This window comes from Macaca mulatta, chromosome 2 (genome assembly GCF_049350105.2).
Source record: "Macaca mulatta isolate MMU2019108-1 chromosome 2, T2T-MMU8v2.0, whole genome shotgun sequence".
NCBI classification, from domain to species: Eukaryota; Metazoa; Chordata; class Mammalia; order Primates; family Cercopithecidae; genus Macaca; species Macaca mulatta.
In genome coordinates this window covers 41,820,004-41,841,435 of record NC_133407.1, presented here as the reverse complement: position 1 = coordinate 41,841,435, position 21,432 = coordinate 41,820,004, and the positions used below count along the sequence as shown (strand labels likewise).

Here is a 21,432-nt window from a genome sequence, read left to right as displayed (position 1 = left end):
CTTCTCTTGTTGAGTTCAAAACATTCTAATGTCCCAGGGCTTCCGACATGTCCCTATTCCTTTCTTCAGATCACCTGTATTCTTCCTGAATGATCTCATGTTGTCCTGTCCTGTGGTTTATTTATTTTTAGTAGAAAAACTAAAAGTAAGTAAATTGTTGTTCAAGTGCTGTTGCCTCTCAGATTTTTATCTCTAGTCCTGAACTTCAGTCTTCTGCCTGCCTACATGACCTCTTCATTTCGTCTGTTTTTAGGCATCTTTCAATGTAACAGGTTCACGTGGAGCTCTTGATTCCCGTTCCTGTTCCTTCCCTAGCAGTTTTCTTTCTTTCTTTCCTTTCTGTCTCTCCTTCCTCTCCTTCCTCTCCCCTCCCGGAGTGTTGCTGTTGTTGCCCAGGCTGGAGTGCAGTGGCGCGATCTCGGCTCACTGCAACCCCCGCCTTCCTGTTACAGCGGTTCTCCTGCCTCAGCCTCCCTAGTAGCTGGGATTACAGGCACCCACCACCATGTCCCTCTAATTTTTGTATTTTTAGTAGAAATATGGGTTTCACTATGTTGGCCAGGCTGGTGTCGAACTCCTGGGCTCAAGTGATCTGCCCACCTTGGCCTTCCAAAGTGCTGGGATTACAGGTGTGAGCTACCGTGCCCAGGTTTTTTTTTTTCTGAGACGGAGTCTAGCTCTGTCGCCCAATCTGGAGTGCGGTGGCGCCATCCTGGTTCACTGCAACCCCCGCCTCCCGGGTTCAAGGGATTTTCCTGCCTCAACTTCCTGCGTAGCTGGGATTACAGGCGCGCACCACCACTCCCGGCTAATTTTTGTATTTTTAGTAGAGACAGGTTTCACTATATTGGTCAGGCTGGTCTCAAACTCCTGACCTTGTGATCTGCCTGCCTTGGCCTCCCAAAGTGCTGGTGATTACAGGCGTGAGCCACCGAGCCTGGCCAGCGCTTTTCTTTTCCCCTCGCCCCAGCAAGCCAGAGGGAGTCTTGCTCTGTCACCCAGGCTGGAGTGCAGTGGTGCGATCTCAGCTCACTGCAATCTCCGCCTCACTACAACCTCCGCCTCCTGGGTTCAAGCGATTTTCCTGTCTTAGCCTCCCAAGTAGCTGGGATTATAGGCGCAAGCCACCACGCCCGGCTAACTCTAGTAGTTTCCATGTCATAATAGCACCCCTCTGCCCCACTTCCCATCCGGTTTGAGTGTAAAATATAGTGGTTATGTTCAATTTATCCCTTTGTCTCCTCCTCCCTCACTGTACACACAGCCAGTCCTTGAGGACACTGAATTTTACTTCCAAAATATATCCTACATATGTTTATTTTCATTTTATTTTTATTCCCACTACCCCAGTTCTTCCTGGGTAGTGCCTTCCTAACTGGTCTCCTTGCCTCTGTTCTTACTCTATTTTTCACACAGCAGTCAGAGTGATTTTTACTTATTCTGTTCCAGTGGATTTTCATTACCCTAAAGTAAATCCCAAACTTTATCTGCACGCCAGCGAATTATTGTTTATTTTTATTTTATTTTATTTTTAAAATAGAGATGGGATCTTGCTATGTTTCTCAAGGGTCTTGAACTCGTAGGCTGAAGCAATCCACCCATCTCAGCCTTTATTTTTTTTATTAAATTTTTGTTTTATCTGTCATAATCTGAGTGCTAAAAAATATATATATATAAATAAATTTGGCTGGACACGGTGGCTCACGCTTGTAATTCCAGAACTTTGGGAGGCCGAGGTGGGCGGATCACCTAAGGTCAGGAGTTCGAGACCAGCCTTGCCAACATGGCGAAACCCATCTCTACTAAAAATACAAAAAAAAAAAAAAAAATTAGCTGGGCATGGTGGCATGTGCCTGTAATCCCAGCTACTCTGGAGGCTGAAGCAGGAGAATCGCTTGAACATGGGAGGCGGAGTCTGCAGTGAGCCAAGTTGCACCATTGCACTCCAGCCTGGGCAACAAGAGTGAAACTCCATCCCAGAAAAAAAAAACATTTTTTTAGAGGCGGGGTCTCCTTATGTTTCCCAAGCTGGAGTTCAGTGGCCATTCACAAGTGGTATCATAGGGCACTACAGCCTTGAACTTCTGGTATCAAGTGATCCTCCTTCCTCAGCCTCCCCAGTAGCTTTAGGCACATTTCGCCTCTCCCAGCTTGCTTATTTTCTTGTTCATTTATTTATGGTCTTTTTCCTCCAATATAATATAAGCTCCATGATGGCAGGGACCTTGTCTTCCCTGGAGTATTTTTAGGAACCAGAACAATGCCTGGAAAATTTAGTTAATGTTGAGTGAATAAATGTAGGAATGAAATTAGTTATAAAATCTTTTGATTGAATGTACAATGTGTATTCTGAACGCATTCCCCCTTTTTTTGGTTCCAGATTTGGGCAAATTAGAGAGTAACCAGAGACCCTAGAGTTACTATTCTATCGGGTACCTTTTTTTTTGAGACTGAGTCTCGCTCTATTGCCCAGGCTGGAGTGCAGTGGTGCGATCTCAGCTCACTGAAAGCTCCGCCTCCCAGGTTCACGCCATTCTCCTGCCTCAGCCTCCTGAGTAGCTGGGATTACAGGTGCCCACCACCACGCCCAGCTAATTTTTTTTGTAGTTTTTTAGTAGAGATGGTGTTTTACGGTATTAGCCAGGATGGTCTCGATCTCCTGACCTCGTAATCCACCCGCCTTGGCCTCCCAAAGTGCTGAGATTACAGGCGTAAGCCACTGCACCTGTCCAGGAATTTTTAGTTTAATTAGACAACTTAGTTTTTGAATCTGAGACCCTCTCGTTGCATGCGTGTGGGAGAGAGTGTATATGTTGTAAGAATGTATGTGTATGTATGCTCTGAACTATTTGGTTTAGAGTTACCATATGTCTTTTTTTTTTCTCAATAACTTTGCTTTGATGGATCTCAAAATTCTGTGACCAATTTTTGGTCCAGTTGTTTCCATTAAAAACTACTGATTTCAAAAGCTAGTAATTTAAAACTGCCACATTCCAAAAAAAACAAAAAACAGAAACCCAAAATGGTCCATAACACATTCTCCTTTTCTTCTGAAGGGTTTACGGTGCATTGTTATCGTTAACCAGTCATTTACTATTAAACCTAAATGGCTGATTGAAACAAACAGTTCTGAGGCTGTTCTTCCACCACCGATTAAGACTGAGGTGGCAGGTATTAGGGATAATATTCATTTAGCCTTCTGAGCTTTCTGGGCAGACTTGGTGACCTTGCCAGCTCCAGCAGCCTTGTTGTCCGCTGCTTTGATGACACCCACAGCAACTCTCCGTTTCATATCATGAGCAGCAAAATGACCCAGAGGAGGACAGTCCTAGAAGCTCTCAACATACATTGGCTTGCCAGGAACCATATCAACTATGGAAGCATCACCAGACTTTGAGAATTTAGGGCCATCTTCCAGCTTCTTACCAGAATGGTGATCAATCTTTTTTCATCAGGTCAGCAAACTTGCAAGCAATGTGAGCTATGTGACAATCCAGTACAGTGGCATAGCCAGCACTGATTTGGCCTGGATGGTTCAGGATAATTACTTGAGCAGTGAAGCCAGCTGCTTCCATTGGTGGGTCATTTTTGCTGTCACCAGCAACATTGCCATGATGAACATCTTTGACAGACACATTCTTAACATTAAAGTCCACATTGTCTGCAGGAAGAGCTTCACCCAAAGCTTAATGGTGCATTTCAACAGACTGCTTCAGTTGTAACATTGACTGGAGCAAAGGTGACCACCATTCCAGGTTTGAGAACACTAGTCTCCACTTGGCCTATAGGCACAGTACCAATACCACCAGTTTTGTAGACATCCTGGAGAGACAGATGCAAGGGTCTGTCAGTTGGATGAGTTGCTAGTAGGATGCAGTCCAGAGCTTTGAGCAGCATTGTTCCCCTGGCATTGCCATCTTCATAGGCGACTTTCTATCCCATGAACCAAGGCATATTATCACTTGGCTTCAGCATGTTGTCACTATTCCTACCAGAAGTTTGCATAAATGCTACTGTATCAGGGTTGTAGCCAGTTTTCTTAATGTAAGTGCTGACTTCCTTAATGATTTCCTTATATCTCTATTGGCTGTAGGATGGCTCAGTGGAATCCATTTTGTTAACACCAACAATTAGTTGCTTCACACTCAGCGTATAAGCCAGAAGGGCATGCCGAAAGGTCTGCCCATTTCTGGGGATACTAGCTTTAAATTCTCCAACACCAGCTGCAACAATCAGAACAGCAGTCAGCCTGAGATGTCCCTATTATCATGTTATTGATAAGGTCTCTGTCTTCTGGAGCATCAGTGATAGTCACGTAATACTTGTTGTTCTCATATTTTCATAGGGAGATATCAGTGGTGATACCATGTTCATACTCAGCTTTCAGTTTATCTAAGACCCACCCAGGCATACTTGAAGGAGTCCTTTCCCATCTCCGTAGCTGCCTTCTCAAATCTTTTTTTTTTTTTGACAGAGTCTCACTCTGTCACCCAGATTGGAGTGCAGTGGTGCAATCATGGCCCACTGCAGCCTTGACCTCCCCAGGTTCAAGTGATCCTTCCAGCCTCCTGACTACTGGGAGTACAGGCATGCACCACTATGCCCGGCTAATTTTTTTTTTTGTGTGTGGCATTTTGTAGAGGCAGGGTTTCACCATGTTGCCCAGGCTGTTCTCAAACTCCTGAGCTCAAGTGATCTGCCTGCCTTGGCCTCCCAAAGAGCTGGGATTACAGGTGTGAGTCATGGCACCCAGCCTAGGATCTTTCTTTTTGACCCCCCTTCTCCCTGAGAATGTATAACTCCTTCATTTCTTTTCTTTCTTTCTTTTTTTTTTTTGAGGTGGAGTTTCGCTCTTGTTGCCCAGGCTGGAGTGCAATGGCGTGATCTCAGCTCAGTGCAACCTCCGCCTCCTGGGTTCAAGCGATTCTTCTGGTCTCAAACTCCCAACCTCAGGTGGGTCTGCCTGCCTCGGCCTCCGAAGTGTTGGGATTACAGGCGTGAGCCCCAAAGCCTGGCCATATCTCCTTATTTTCTTTTAACAGCTCCTCAGATGTTTAGCAGATCACATGAGGTTGACCCTTTAACTGGGAGTAGCTAGCTTATTGCTAGAATCAAGAATGTTAATCGCAACAGTCATCTCCTATATTACAGTATTGCTAGAGGTAGGTCTGCACTCAGAATTCTCCCTAGTGCAGACCCAAGAAGGACAGCATCCGTGGTCCTGTAGTTTGTCTTCTGGTGCTTCAGGCATTCGGGAGACCACCAGGCACATGCTGATTTGCCCTCAAGGGAAATGTGATCCTGATTATCCATGCCTGTAGGGGGAGGATTATATGGATTAAACTAAATCCATGGGTAATCCAAAGGCTTTATTTTAAACTACAGTTTAACCACATTCCTGACCAGTTTTTTCTTTTATTTCTAATAACTAATTTATAATATTTACTGATTTCACATTTATCTCCTTCTCCTGCCACTTAGAAGTAATGGCAGTTGTGAAGCTGAGGAAAGATGGAAGAAGGAGTTAGATAAATCAACCAGCAGATGATTTGGTATTAACTGGGTGGTTTAGCTACAATGCTTTCTAGACCTTGAAGACGTGAATTCCGTGAATTCCTTACCTGCTGAGTCATTGGTAACTGTCAACAAGAGGTCAAACTCCATTTTGATACATTTGTACTTTACTTGCTTAAATGATTGAGCTTTTGTGATTTAAGTAATCAGTATTTCAGATTATCAGAATTATAAATATAATCCAATTTAGAGTTTTCCTTTACTGTTTGTTTAATAAGTTAGCCTATTGATAGTTTTTTTATTTAAAAAATTTTTTTTTTTTTTTTTTTTTTTTTGAGATGGAGTCTCGCTCTGTCGCCCAGGCTGGAGTGCAGTGGCCAGATCTCAGCTCACTGCAAGCTCCGCCTCCCTGGTTCACGCCATTCTCCTGCCTCAGCCTCCCAAGTAGCTGGGACTACAGGCGCCTGCCACCTCGCCCGGCTAGTTTTTTTGTACTTTTTAGTAGAGACGGGGTTTCACCGTATTAACCAGGATGGTCTCGATCTCCTGACCTCGTGATCCGCCCGTCTCGGCCTCCCAAAGTGCTGGGATTACAGGCTTGAGCCACCGCGCCCGGCCTAAAATTTTTTTAATTACTGTTTTTTGAGACAGAGCCTGCTCTGTTGCCAGGCTGGAGTGCAGTGGCACCATCTCAGCTCCAACCTCTGACTCCCTGGTTTAAGTGATTCTGCTGCCTCAGCCTCCATTACAGGCATGCGCCACCACGCTCAGCTAATTTTTGTATTTTTAGTAGAAACGGGGTTTCACTATGTTGTCCAGGATAGTCTCCATCTCCTGACCTCATGATCTGCCCGCCTCTGCCTCCCAAAGTACTGGGATTTCAGGTGTGAGCCACCTTGCCCGGCCGTTGCTTTTTTTTTTTCTGTAGCCAGTCTACTATTACATCTGACAAGTTACGTGTTCGTAGTTAGACAATAACTATTTTAAGTGGTCATATTTCATTAAATAGTTGAAATATGGTCACTTAAAATTGTTTATTCTTGATTTAGTATAGGCCTTGTATTTATTTTTATTTTTTGTTTTAGGGACAGAGTCTTGCTGTGTTGCCCAGCTGGCCTGTAACTCCTGGGCTCAAGCGATCCTCCCACCTCAGCCTCCAGAATAGCTGGGATCACGGGCAGGTGTTGTATTTAGATACTCTTAAAGTCAGTGTTTTCTTTTTTTTTTTTTTTTTTTTTTGAGACAGAGTCTCGCTCTGTCACCCAGGCTGGAGTGCAGTGGCCGGATCTCAGCTCACTGCAAGCTCCGCCTCCCGGGTTCACGCCATTCTCCTGCCTCAGCCTCCCGAGTAACTGGGACTACAGGCGCCTGCCACCTCGCCCGGCTAGTTTTTTGTATTTTTTTTTGGTAGAGACGGGGTTTCACCGTGTTAGTCAGGCTGGTCTCGATCTCCTGACCTTGTGATCCGCCCGTCTCGGCCTCCCTAAGTGCTGGGATTACAGGCGTGAGCCACCGCGCCCGGCTAAAGTCAGTGTTTTCTTGTAGCTTCATAAACCATTTCAAATTGCTGCCATTGTGTTATCTGAAAAAAAAATGTAGTTTGTTAACTGAAAGGTTTTTTTGCAGTTATATATATATATTTTTTCTTTCTTTTCTTTTTTTTTTAAGATGGAGTCTCACTCTGTATCCCAGGCTGGAGTGCAGTGGCGCGATCTCGGCTCACTGCGACCTCCACCTCCTGGGTTCAAGCCGATTCTCCTGCCTCAGCCTCCCAAGTAGCTGGGATTACAGGCGCATGCCACACACCCGGCTGATTTTTGGATTTGTAGTAGAGATGAGGTTTCACCATGTTGGCCAGGCTGGTCTCGAACTCCTGACCTCAGGTGATCCACCCACCTCAGCCTCCCAAAGTGTTGAGCCACCATACCTGGCTGCAGTTAAATATTTTCTTTTTCTTTTATTTTTGAGACAGAGTCTTACTGTGTTGCCCAGGCTGGAGTACAGTCACGTGAACTTGGCTCACTGCAACCTCTGCCTCCTGGGTTCCAGCTGTTCTCTTGCCTCAGCCTCCCGAGAAGCTGGAGCTACAGGTGTGCACCACCACACCCAGCTAATTTTTGTATTTTTTAGTAGAGATGGGGTTTCACCATATTGGCCAGGCTGGTCTCGAACTCCTGACCTCATGATCTGCCCTTCCTGACCTTGTGATCTGCCTGCCTCAGCCTCCCAAAGTGCTGGGATTATAGGCAGGAGCCACCGTACCTGGCCTAGTTATATATTTTCAAAAGTTAAGTTCCATATTTATGAGCTAAATAGTTATCATTCCTCTTAAATTTTGAGCGAGAGTTCCTGGGGATAACCAACTGGAATTCTTTTTTTTTTTTTTTTCTGGAGACAGGGTCTTGCTCTGTCACCCAGGCTGGAGTGCAGTGGCACCATCTTGGCTCTCTGTAGTGTGGACCTCCTGAGCTCAAGTGAGCCTCCCCAGTATCTGGGATTATAAGCCTGTGCTACCATGTCTGGCTGCTTTTTGTATTTTTCGTGGAGAAAGATTTTGCCATGTTGCTCAGGCTAGTCTCAAACTTCTGGGCTTGAGTGATCTGCCGGCCTCAGCCTCCCAAAGTGCTGGGATTACAGGCGTGAACCAAAGCACCTGACCAAGTTGTCTTAACTCTTGATGTGCACCTTTACCCACCATTCCATTATTAATGTTTTTCCTTTTTAAATTTTTATTTTATTTTTATTTTTTGAGATGGAGTCTCACTCTGTTGCCCAAGCTGGAGTGCAGTGACACGATCTCGGCTCACTGCAACCTCTGCCTCCCAGGTTCAAGCGATTCTCCTGCATCAGCCTCCCAAGTAGCCGGGATTACAGGTGCCTGCCACCACTCCTGACTAATTTTTGTGTTTTTAGCAGACGTGGGGTTTCACCATGTTGGCCTGGCTGGTCTTGACTTCCTGACCTCAGATGATCCGCCCACCTTGGCCTCCCAAAGTGCTGGGATTACAGACATGAGCCACCACGCGCAGGCTATTAATATTTTTTCTAACTGAGGAGCTTCTGGATTTCAGGTCTTCATTTTGCTCACAAGTATTGTCTAATATCTCTGTAATTTGTACGTGATGGTACAGTGGCTCCTGACCCTCAAGTGAGCCACCCACTTCGGCCTCCTAAAGTGCTGGGATTGTAGGTATGAGCCACCCTGCTCGGCCCTGACCATTAATTCTTTTTTTTTTTTTGAGACGGAGTCTCGATCTGTCGCCAGGCTGGAGTGCATGGCACAATCTCAGCTCACTGCAACCTCTGACTCCTGGGTTCAAGAGATCTCCTGCCTCAGCCTCCCTAGTAGCTGGGATTACAGGCATGCACCACCATGCCCAGCTAACTTTTGTATTTTTAGTAGAGACGGGGTTTCGCCATTTGGTCAGGATGGTCTTGATCTCCTGACCTCATGATCCGCCTCCCTCGGGCTCCCAAAGTGCTGGGATTACAGGCGTGAGCCACCGCACCTGGCCCCCATTAATTCTTTCTGTAGGCATTATCCTATTGGTATACTCACATGTGTGGAAAATGATGTATGGTGAAGGCTATTTGTTGCATATTGTTTATAATAAATAAACAATGAAGAAAGTGTTCATGTACTGATGTGAAATCATTTTACCACATAAATCAGTTAGGTTAAAAAACCACAAAGGTGCCAGGTGCAGTGGCTCACGCCTTTAATCTCAGCACTTTGGGAGGCCGAGGTGGGTGGATCACCTGAGGCCAGGAGTTTGAGACCACCTGGCCAACATGGAGAAACCCTGTCTCTGCTAAAAATACAAAATTAGACCAGTGTGGTGGCGCATGCCTGTAATCCCAGCTACTTGGGAGGCTGAGGCAGGAGAATGGCTCAAACCCGGGAGGCAGAGGTTGCGGTGAGCTGAGGTTGTGCCATTGCACTCCAGCCTGGGCAACAAGGGGGAAACTCTGTCTCAAAAAAAAAAAAAAAACAAAACAAACCACAAAGGTGTGGTTACAACATGTGGGGAATGCTATCATTGTTATTACATTTATTCCTATTAATGAGTAATGTAATAATATTGTTAACAGGAAATTCTGATGTGGTCTGGAGGTTTAGGGAAGGTTTCCTAGTGGAGGTGATGTTTGAATTGAAATGTGAAGGGTAAATTATGTAGGTCAGTGTTTCACATCTGGGGTTGGGACTGATGTTTAGGGACTTTCAGAAATGAGAGCAGGGGATGATTTTAGCTTCTACAGTTATTGGGGGATGTATTAGTATTTAGTGTGCAAAGGCCAGTCATGTTAGCCTTAGTAATATAGAGTGTGCAACAGTCTTGCAAAGCAAATATTTGTTTTGTGTCCTGTAAGATCATAAATTTCCACTTCACATAGGTGAACACCTATTTGTTTTGGTCCGTAACAGTGGATCTCAACTCTAGCTACACATTAAAATCACTTGAGAAGGTTTTATTGATTGATTGATTGATTGAGACAGAGTCTCGCTCTGTTGCTTTGGCTGGAGTGCAGTGACGCAATCTCAGCTCACTGCGGCTTCTGCCTCGGGTTCAAGCGATTCTCCTGCCTCGGCCACCCAAGTAGCTCGAGACTATAGACACTTGTGACCATGCCCAGCTAATTTTTGTATTTTTAGTGAAAATGGGGTTTCGCCATGTTGTCCAGGTTGGTCTCAAACTCCTGGCCTCAAGTGATCTGCCCGCCTTGGCCTCCCAAAGTGTTGGGATTACAGGTGTGAGCCACACCATTCCTGGCCTACTTGGGAAGTTTTTAAAAGATGATGAGGCTGTAACTCATACGAATTACGTAAAAGTCTTTGAGATGATACCTCAGCATCAGTATTGTTTAAAAATTTCCTTCTTATTCTAATGTATAGCCCAGGTTGGAACCATTAGCCTAAATCCTAACTTCATTTTACACATAAACAAAATATAAAAATGGCATAGTTTTAATATTCAGTTTTCCCAGAATTCACCTTCTTTGGAAATCTAGAAGAGATTATGCTTTGGTTTGTTCAGAACTTTACCAAGAGTTATCTTTCTAAAATTTATGTCACCAGTGGCATATGTTGGTAGTGATTTTTTTTTTTTTGGGAATGGAGTCTTGCTCTGTCACCCAGGCTGGAGGTCAATGACGCGATCTCGGCTCACCGCAACCTCTGCCTCCTGGGTTCAAGCGATTCTTCTGCCTCAGCCTCCTGAGTAGCTGGTACTACAGGCATGTGCCACCATGCCTGGCTAATTTTTGTATTTTTAGTAGAGACGGGGTTTCACCATGTTAGCCAGGATGGTCTCCGTCTCCAGACCTTGTGATCCACCCACCTTGGCCTCTCAAAGTACCTGGATTACAGGCGTGAGCCACCGCAGCCGGCCCGGTAGTGATGTTTAATCACTAAGGCAATATGTGCACATCAGTCTGCCTTTGCAGGTGTGATATTCAGTAATTTTAAGTTTAGGTTCAAGGTTTGACTACCTTTTTATGACTTATAATGTAGTTGTACCAGAGCATTTACAATTAGCATATATATATAATTTTGTGCTAAGTTACATTCCTTTTATTTCTCCTTTATATTACAGTTAAGACTCTATATAACATAAACATATGTGTAACTAATTTTGTTTAGTTTGTATTATGTATACATTTTGTTTCAAATGGTAAAGGGATGTTATGAAATATTTATTATTTTAAAAAAGGAAGCATTGGGTCCAACATGGCTGAAGGTGAAAGACTGCTGGGATGTGGGGGTGCAGCATGTGGTAAGGCTCTTTAGCAGGAGGGAGCCTGGCCTTTTGGAGGAACCAGAAGGAGGCCATTCTAGCCTGAGAGGAGAGAGTGAGGCAGAGAGGTGTATAGGATAAGGGTGTAAGATGAGCCGAAAAGGGAGGTAGAGTCCATGCAGCACCTTGTAGGCTGTGGGAAGGCTCTTGCAGAGTTGTTTGACTAGAACAAAAGCTGAGGCATTATGAGCTGTAGAGTTGCTTGAACAAGTGGAATTTATAGCTGAAATGGACATTAAAGAGCATATAGTTAAACCATCTTGTTTTACAAATAAGAAAAAGGAAGTTAAGGGAACTTTCCCAAGGTCACACAGTGAGTAAATGAGCTGGAGCCATAACTTGATGACACAGTTCTTTGTTTCTGCCTGACTGCCAGGCAGAGGAGTTAGATTTTAGACATTTAGGAGCATATTGGGTTTTGAGCAAGAGAATTCCAGGATGGAGATGGCTGCATGGCTGTGTGGAGGCTGGAGGCAATGAATAATAGGGAGTCATGAAGTCAGGACCTCCATGATTTTATTCTCTGGTCAAACTGAATCACTAAATAAGAGTTTCCATCTTGACTATTATTTTAAATAGAGACAGAGTCTTGCTCTGTTACCTAGGCTAGACTTGAACCCCTAGGCTCAAGCTATCGATAGCTCCCACCTCAGCCTCCTGAGTAGCTGGAACTACGGGCATGTACCACCATGCCCAGCCCCATCTTGACTTAAGCTCAGTTATTTAATAGCTTTTGTTTTCCTTTTTAGAGATGGGATCTCATTCTGTTGTCCAGGCCGGAGTGCAGTGGCGAAGTCATAGCTCACTGCAGCCTCAAACTCCAGAGTTCAAGTGAACCTCCCACTTCAGCCTCTGGTGACTCAGGAGACACAAGCCACTGTGCCTAGCTAATAGTTTTTTGTGTTAGTGTACCTTTCTCCCTTTCTAGATCGTATACCTTTTACTTCCTGTTCATTCTTGCCCAGTGCTTTATTTATATAAAGTAATGAATTTTACTTGTGAGTTCCCTTAGCCTCAAAGTTTGAATTGGGCCACCAGCCTACTAGCATCTATGTTTTATGTTGCTGCATTGCCTCTTTACCTGGTTGTGTTTTTGGCTCAGTAGTTTTAGGGGTGCCTGCAAGGATTAATTAATACTCTTCTCTACCAGCATACTTTAATGACTGCTTTTTTTTTCAAGATGACGTTTTGCTCTTGTTGCCCAGGCTGGAGTGCAATGGCGTGATCTCAGCTCACTGCAACCTCTGCCTCAGCCTCCCAAGTAGCTGGGATTACAGGCATGTGCCACCAGGCCCGGCTAATTTTTTTTGTATTTTTAGTAGAGATGGGGCTTCTCCATGTTGGTCAGGCTGGTCTTGAACTCCTGACCTCCAGTGATCCACCTGCCTTGGCCTCCCAAAGTGCTGGGATTATAGGCGTGAGCCACGGCTCCCGGCCAATTACTATGCTTTTAAGTTGTGCTGAAAATAGGGAAATAAATAGGACCTCTAAGGTTTAGATCTTTTTCAGAATGATTTTTTGTGTACTTAATTCTCTGTAATATTAGCCATGGATTGGTCCTATTATGGTACATCATCTGCCCACCCACATGAGGTGAACAAACTCAGAATTCTTGATACCATTTGGTGACTTCACAGTGAGGGTAGACTCATTGTTACTAGCAATTAACTGACAATCTCCAGTGAAACTGTCACCTTGTGGTTTTTGTTTTTTATTTTTAAAATTTTTATTTATTTATTTGTTTATTTTTGAGACAAAGTCTCGCTCTCGTCCCCAGACTAGAGTGCAATGGCGCAATCTTGACTCACCGCAACCTCTGGCCTCCTGGGTTCAAGCAATTCTCCTGCCTCAGCCTCCTGAGTAGCTGGGATTACAGGCGCCTGCCACCATGCCCCGTTAATTTTTGTATTTTTAGTAGAGATGGGGTTTCACCATGTTGGCCAGGCTGGTCTTGAGCTCCTGACCTCAGGTGATCCGCCTGCCTCATTCTCCCAAAGTGCTGGGATTATAGGCGTGAGCCACCACGCCCGGCTGGTTTTTTATTTTACTTTGTTTACTTTTTAGAGACAGGGTCTCACTCTGTTGCCCAGGCTCACTACAGCTACAACCTCCTGTGCTCAAACAGTCCTCCCACCTCAGCCTCCCATATAGCTGGTACCACAGGCATGCGCCACTATGCCTGGCTAATATTTGTATTTTTTGTAGAGATAGGGGTTTCGCCACATTGCCCAGGCTGGTATCGAGCTACTGAGCTCAAGTGTTCCATCTGCCTTGGTCTCCAAAAGTGCTGGGATTACAGGCATGAGCCATTGCACCCCACCCACCTTGTGGTTTTTAACTACTTTATTCAAATATGTAAACAGATTACCACTGAGTGTGTGTGTGTGAGTGAAAAATACCTAAGAAGAGGAGCAGTTGCTGCCATGTATTGAGGATTTCTTTGTGCAGGCACCAGGCTAAGTGCATAATTATTTATTTGAATGCAGTTTATCTCTCGGTATCTGTGAAGGATTGGTTCCAGGATTCCCTGTGGACATCAAAATCCATGGGTGCTCAAGTCTCTTAGATAAAGTGGTGTAGTAGTTGCATGTAACCTGCACATGTCCTCCTGTATACTGTGTACTACTACTGTATGTTTTAGAGATAACCTGTGTATTTATGAATAATTTATCAATATATACATGTAAACCCCCACTCACAAATGGCAGCATAGCATGCTCATTATTCTATGTCTTCACTTATCACTTAATATATTCGATACCATGTATCTGTAGGTGTAGAACTGCTTTATTCTTTTTTTCTGGACTGCTTTGTATTGTGTCAATGTAACTTTTTTTCTGTATTTATATATGAATGGATGTTTAAATTGTTTCTAATCTTTTTTTAATGATTTTTCTTTTTTTTTTTTCTTTTGTAACACCAGGCATTAAGAGTTTGTAATCTTTTGTTACAGTTTTGACTAGTTTTTTTTTTTTTGAGACAGGATCTGGTTCTGTCACCCAGGCTGGAGTGTAGTGGCACGATCTTGGCTCACTGCAACCTCTGCCTCCTGAGCTCAAGGCATCCTCCCACCTCAGCCTCCAGAGTAGCTGGGACTGCAGGAATACACCACCACACCAGACTAATTTTTGTATTTTTTGTAGCGATGGGATTTTGCCATGTTGCCCAGGCTGATCTAGAATTCCTGAGCTCAAGTGATCTGCCCACCTTGGCCTCCCAAAGTGCTGGGATTACAGATGTGAGCCATGCCTGTGTGGTTTTGACTAGTTTAATATGGCCAAATTCGAGATCAACCTTTGGAACATATGTGTGGAGACAGAGACAAAGGATAACCGTTGAGTGGAGGAAGGAAGGTGAAGGGTTGGGGAAATCTAGAGAGAGCTAGAAAAAGTAAAGGGAAGAGATATTTAAGGAGAGAGGAATAAAGAACAGGAGTGAAATAGCCCTGGTCTTCCAAAGGCTGATATTGAAATCCAAGACTCAATTTTTTTTTTTTTTTGAGATGGTCTCACTCTGTTACCTAGGCTGGAGTGCAGTGGTGTGACCTCAGCTCACTGCAACCTCCCCCTCCCAGCTTCAAGTGATTCTCCTGCCTTAACCTCCCAAGTAGCTGGGATTATAGGCACTCACCACCACACCTGGCTAATTTTTGTATTTTTAGTAGAGACGTGGTTTCACCATTTTGGTCAGGGTGGTCTCGAACTCCTGATTTCAAGTAATCCTCCTGCCTTGGCTTCCCAAAGTGCTGGGATTACATACATGAGCCACTGCATCCACCCAACTCAATCTTTCTATTACTGTCTTGGAACCAGACTGTTTGAGTTTATAGTTATTAGTCATGTGATCTTGGGCAAGTTGTCTTTTCTTTCTGTCCCTCCATGTCCTCTTAAAAATGGGATAGATGGGATTGTATCTCATCATCTCATCATGTGTTGATTCATGTAGAGCTGTTAGTATAGAATCCACATTGAGAAAGCTTTCTGCTCCTTTCCCTATCCCCAACTTGGCTCTTAATTCAGCCTTTTTCAGCCCAGGTGTATTCCTCCTCCAAACCATTTAGGTTGTGGTAAGGGCCCCACTTGTGTATCTTACACCTTTGTTAGCTTTTACCCCATTTCTTTGGAATGCTGGTATCTAATTGTTTACCCCACCTGAGGGTGAGGAATCATCTCTTGTAATGTCTCGTATAATTTAATTTCTGCCACCACGACCACTAAAATACTTAACATAATGCCTGGTATAGAGTAGGTCCTTAATCGGCTGGGCGCGGTGGCTCACGTCTGTAATCCCAGCACTTTGGGAGGCTGAGGCGGGAGGCTCATGAGGTCAGGAGATCGAGACTGTCCTGGCTAACAAACGATTGTCCTGGCTAACACGGTGAAACCCTCCTAAAAATACAAAAAATTAGCTGGGCGTGGTGGCAGCACCTGTAGTCCCAGCTACTCAGGAGGCTGAGGCAGGAGAGTGGTGTGAACCTGGGAGGCGGAGCTTGCAGTGAGCCAAGATCATGCCACTGCACTCCAGCCTGGGCAACAGAGTGAGACATTCTCAAAAAAAAAAAAAAAAAAAAAAAAAATACAGGAGGCCCTTAATCATGTGTGAATTAAACTGAAGAAAGACTTTGGTCTTAGAAACATTTAGCTTGAACAAGCTAACTTAGCATTGACTCTGAGGTTGTTTAAATCTTTGGGAATGGTATTACTTAAGTGTGTCTAAACTGTCTGGGTGAACCATAGTCTGTGAGTACGAAATGCTGTGTTAGAGCAGAGGGATTCTCTTGACAGAAAAGCTGATGTGGTCCTAAATAGCATTGGTAGAATTATAGCACCTCCTAAAAAGGAATGATGTTCGGTTCTAGACAACACTAAAAAAATGTTTTTTTCTTATTTTGGGATAATTGTAGATTCACATGCAGTTGTAAAAAATAATACAGAGGAATCCATTATCCTTTACCCATAATATTCCAATGGTAACATCTTGCATAACTATGGAAAGATACCACAGCCACAAAATTGACTTGGATATAGTTCATATATCTTACAAAAATTTCACCAGTTTTATATTCACTTATTTCAGTGTGTATTTAGGTCATTCAGTTTTATTATATATATAGATTTGAGTGACCACCACCACAATAAAGTCACAATAGTTCCATTACAAGAGTCTCTCATTCTGGCTGGGCGTGGTGGCTCACACCTGTAATCCCAGCACTTTGGGAGGCTGAGGTAGGTGGATCACCTGATGTGAGGAGTTCAAGACCAGCCTGGCCAACATGGTGAAACCCTGTATCTTCTAAAAAACAAAAAATTAGCCGGGCATGGTGGCGCATGAGTACAGTCCCAGCTACTTGGAAGGCTGAGGCAGGAGAATCGCTTGAACCTGGGAGTTGGGGGTTGCAGTGAGCCGAGATGACACCATTGTATTCCAGGCTAGGTGACAGAGTGAGACTTTCTGTCAAAAAAAAAAAAAGCCAGGCATGGTGGCTCACACCTGTAATCCCAATATTTTGGGAGGCTGAGGTGGGCAGATCATGAGATCAGGAGTTCAATACCAGCTTAACCAATATGGTTAAACCCCATCTCTACTAAAAATACAAAAATTAGCCAGGAGTGGTGGCACCCGCTTGTAGTCCCAGATACTTGGGAGGTTGAGGCAGGAGAATTGCTTGAACCCAGGAGGCGGAGGTTGCAGTGAGCCAAGATTGCACCACTGCACTCCAGCCTGGGTGACAGCAAGACTCTGTCTCAAAAAAAAAAAAAAAAAAAATCTCTCATTCCACCTTTTTTATATCCCCAGTCACCTCCCTTCCACCCTCTCTAACCTCTGGCAACCACTAATCTGTTCTCCATCTTTATTATTTTGTCATTTCAAGAATGTTATATAAATGAAATCATCTAGGAGCTTGGCTTTTTTCTTTTAGAGATACGATCTTGCCCTGTTGCCCAGGCTTTAGTGCAGTGGTATGATCATAACTCACTGCAGCCTCAAACTCTTGGGCTCAAGCAGTCTTCTGACCTCAGCTTCCCAAGTAGCTGGGACTTACAGGCATGTGCCACTACACCCAGCTAATTTTTTAAAGTTTTTGTAGAGACAAGGTTTTGCCACAGTGCCCAGGCTGGTCTTAAACTCCTGAGCTCCAGTGATCTTCCTGCCTTGGCCTCCCAAAGTGCTGGGATTATAGGCGTGAGCCACCATGCTTAGCCTGTTTTTTTTTTCAGTCAGCATAATTCCCTGAAGATCCATCTAAATTGTTATGTTTATCTGTAGAAATTTTCTTGCATATCAATAGTATAGTTACATTTAGAAAATTTAACATTGGCCGGGCATGCTGGCTCATGCCTGTAATCCCAGCACTTTGGGAGGCCGAGGCGGGTCGATCACGAGGTCAGGAGATTGAGACCATCCTGGCTAACACGGTGAAACCCCGTCTCTACTAAAAATACAAAAATTAACCGGGTGTGGTGGCGGGCGCCTGTAGTCCCAGCTACTCGGGAGGCTGAGACAGGAGGTGAACCCAGGAGGTGGAGATCGTGCCACTGCACAGCAGCCTGGGTGACAGAGTGAGACTCTGTCTCAAAAAAAAAAAAAAAAACAACCAACAAGGAAAACTCACGCCAGCCTGGGAAGGACCTTACCTTGTACTTCTAACCACCAAGACTGTCATTCGTAACCAAGACTGTCATTCGTACAGCAAAAGAAGGATGAACGCGTCATACCTGAGTCAAGAAAACATCATCACCTTCGGAATCATGGACTGTTATTCCCTACCAAATTAAAAAAGCTAAAAAAAAGTAAAAAAAAAAAAAAAAAAAAAATTTAACATCGGTACAGTGTTGTTACCTAATATATAGTTTATATTCCAATTTTACCAATTATGTATTTTTTTCCCACAATATTTTTTAGTTGTCCTTAGTGGTGCCATTACAGTTTCTTAGACTTTTTTTTTTTTTTTTTTTTGGCAGAGTCTAGCTCTGTCACCCAGGTTGGAGTGTAGTGGCACAATCTCAGCTCACTGCAACCTCTGCTCACTGTAACCTCCACCTCCCAGGTTCAAGCAATTCTGCCTCAGCCTCCTGAGTAACTGGAATTACAGGCATGCACCACCACGCCAAGCTAATTTTTGTATTTTTAGTAGGGACAGAATTTCGCTACATTGACTAGGCTGGTCTCAAATGCCTGACCTTGTGATCTGTCTGTCTTGGCCTCCCAGAGTACTGGAATTATAGGCATAGTGAGCCACCGCGCCTGGCCGACATTTCTTGTTTTTGATAACCATGACAGTTCTGAGGAATACTGGTCAGTTATTTTGCATAATGTCTTTCAATTGAATTTTTCTGATTTTTATGTTTTGTTTTGTTTTGTTTTGTTTTTAGAAGGAGTCTTACTCTGTCTCCCAGGCTGGAGTGCAGTGGTGCAATCTCGGCTCACTGCAAGCTCCGCCTCCCGGGTTCACGCCATTCTCCTGCCTCAGCCTCCCGAGTAGCTGGGACCACAGGCACCCACCACCACGCCCGGCTAATTTTTTGTATTTTTTTTAGTAGAGATGGGGTTTCACCGTGTTAGCCAGGATGGTCTCGATCTCCTGACCTCGTGATCCGCCCGTCTCGGCCTCCCAAAGTGCTGGGATTACAGGCCTGAGCCACCGCGCCCAGCCTGTTGTTTTTTTGTTGTTTTTTTTTTTTTTTAAAATGATTAGACTGGAATTACGGATTTTTGAGAGGATGACCACAGAGGTAAAGTGCCATTTTTCTGACATGATATCAAAAGTATATACTAAAAAATGAATTATCATTGTTGATGTTGTCCTTGATCGACTGACTGAGGTAGTTTGTTAGGTTTCTCTGCTATAAAGTTACTCTTTCCCTCTCCTTTTCATATTATACTTTTTGGAAGGAAGGCACTACGTGCAGCTCACACTTAAAGAGTGGGGCGTTATAGTTCATTTCCTTGATGGGGGTGTATCTACACAAATTATTTGGAATTTTGTGTGGGAGATTTATTCTCCTCTCCCATTTATTTGTTTAATCATTTACTTATATCAGTGTAGACTAGTATGTATTTTGTACTTTGGTTTATAATCCAATACTTCATTACTTTGTTGCTCAGAATATTTTAGCTTTGGCCATTGGGAGCTCTTTCAGTTTGCCCTGTGACCCTTTGACGATTTCCTATCATTGTGTGTGTGTGTTTGAGCACTTTTTTACTTTACGTTACTACAAGATATTCAAGGCTTACTTTGTGTATTTCTTACCTCATCCTAGGATCAGTCATTTCTCCAAGGGAACTGGTCCCTTTTATTGGAGAATAGTATTAGAAACTAAGAGCTGACCATAATATACACTCTTTACTACTGGGGTGTCTGCTTCTAAGCTCTCTCAGCTGATAGAGCAAGGAAATATATGTGAACACTATATACATATGTCTATAAATTTTTCCATATTTAACTATATCTATGTTAAGCTAAACATTAGTTTATACTGATGTTTCTAACTCCAATCCACTTTTGCTTCCTCTTCTTGTTTAACTGCTGTAAACTCCTACTCCAATAGTGAAATATCTGGCTTTTTGTTTTCTTTTTTTGGAGACGAAGTCTCATTCTTGTCCCCCAGGCTGCAGTACAGTGGTGCAGTCTCAGCTCACTGCCACCTCCGCTTCCCGCGTTCAAGCGATTCTCCTGCCTCAGCCTCCCGAGTAACTGGGATTACAGGTGCACACCACCATGCCCAGCTAACTTTTTTGTGTATTTTTAGTAGAGATAGGGTTTCACCATGTTGGCCAGGATGGTCTTGAACTCCTGACCCCAGATGATCCACCTGCCTCGGCTTCCCAAAGTGCTGGGATTACAGGCATGAGCCACCATGCCCGGCTGGAAGTTGTAAGTTTTAATAAAGACCAGCTTACCCATTTTTTTTTTTTTTATAGATCTTGCTTTTTGGTGGTGTCTGAAAACTCATAGCCAAACTCAAGATCAACTGGATTTTCCCTTTAAACAGCAGAAATAAATAAATATTTTTAATATATAAAATGTATTAGTATATATTATATAGTATAATATATTCACATATAAAACTTTTATATTCATATATAAAACATTATTATATATAGTGTGTGTGTATATATATAGAGAGAGAGAGAAAGAGAGAGGGCCTAGATTTTCTCCTAATTTTTTTTTTTTGTTTTGAGACAGTCTCGCTTGTTGTCCAGTCTAGAGTGCAGTGGCATGATCTCATCTTACTGTAACCTCTGCCTCCCAGGCTCAAGCGACCCTCCCACCTCAGCGTCTTGTGTAGCTGGGACTACAGGTGTGCATTCCCACACCTGGCTCTTTGTATTTTTCTTTGTAGAGACAGGGTCTCGCTTTGTTGCCCAGGCTGGTCCTGAACTCCTGGGCTCAAATGATCTTCCTGCCTTGGTCTTCCAAAGTGCTGAGGTTGCAGGTGTAAGCCACTGCACCCGGCCTTCTAAATGTTTTATAGGTTTACATATTACATGAGAGGTTGTTTTTTAAACTTCTTTTAACAGAGATTTTGACTGTTGTCAATAAGTAATATATTTCCCCCCTTTAATTTCTTGGATGGGACATGGGGTTCTGTCTTAAGTTTTATAGTTAAAAAAAGAAATGGTAAAATGAAATTTTGGAACTTGCTGAGCAGTAGATAAGAAGCTCTGTTAATTTTGGAATTCAAATACCATATGTCACAGGGAGAAAAAAAATCTATCTTTTCCTGGCCCTCAGTCTGATTGAGGGAATATGACATATATAATAAAAATAATCAGCACTAAAGGCAGCATGTGGTGTAGTGCTTAATTGTGTTTTTAAAAGAAACCCTCGAATTTATGAGGCGATCAAGGTCAGTGTGAGCTGGACTAGTGAGAGAAGGCAACTTGGAAGCCAGACTTTTTTTTTTTTTTTGAGACAGGGTCTTGCTGTCTTCCCCAGGCTATAGTGCAATGACATGATCATAGTTCACTGCAGCCTCAACCTGCTGAGCTCAAAAGCGATCCTTCTACCTTTATAGCATCTCAAGTAACTGGGACTACAGGTGCCACCACCATGCTTGGCTAAGTTTTAAAATTTTTAGTGTAGATGAAATCTTGTCATGCTGCCAAGGTTGGTCTTGAA

At 43.6% G+C, this 21,432-nt stretch overlaps 1 protein-coding gene and 1 pseudogene across 5 annotated transcripts in view; one reads left to right on the top strand and one right to left on the bottom strand.

The window, feature by feature from the left end:
- The window catches only part of PIK3CB (phosphatidylinositol-4,5-bisphosphate 3-kinase catalytic subunit beta), a 187,272-nt gene that overhangs the window by 4,770 nt on the left and 161,070 nt on the right, over positions 1–21,432 (top strand). The window contains exon 2 of one of the 5 annotated variants that reach the window (XM_077991522.1): positions 18,683–19,042. The exons of the other annotated variants lie outside the window; for them this stretch is intronic. The gene's annotated coding sequence lies outside the window, so the exon portion shown is untranslated. The remainder of the gene's footprint in view (positions 1–18,682; positions 19,043–21,432) is intronic. 5 annotated transcript variants of the gene reach the window in all.
- On the bottom strand, positions 3,071–4,454 carry LOC718057 (elongation factor 1-alpha 1 pseudogene; annotated as a pseudogene).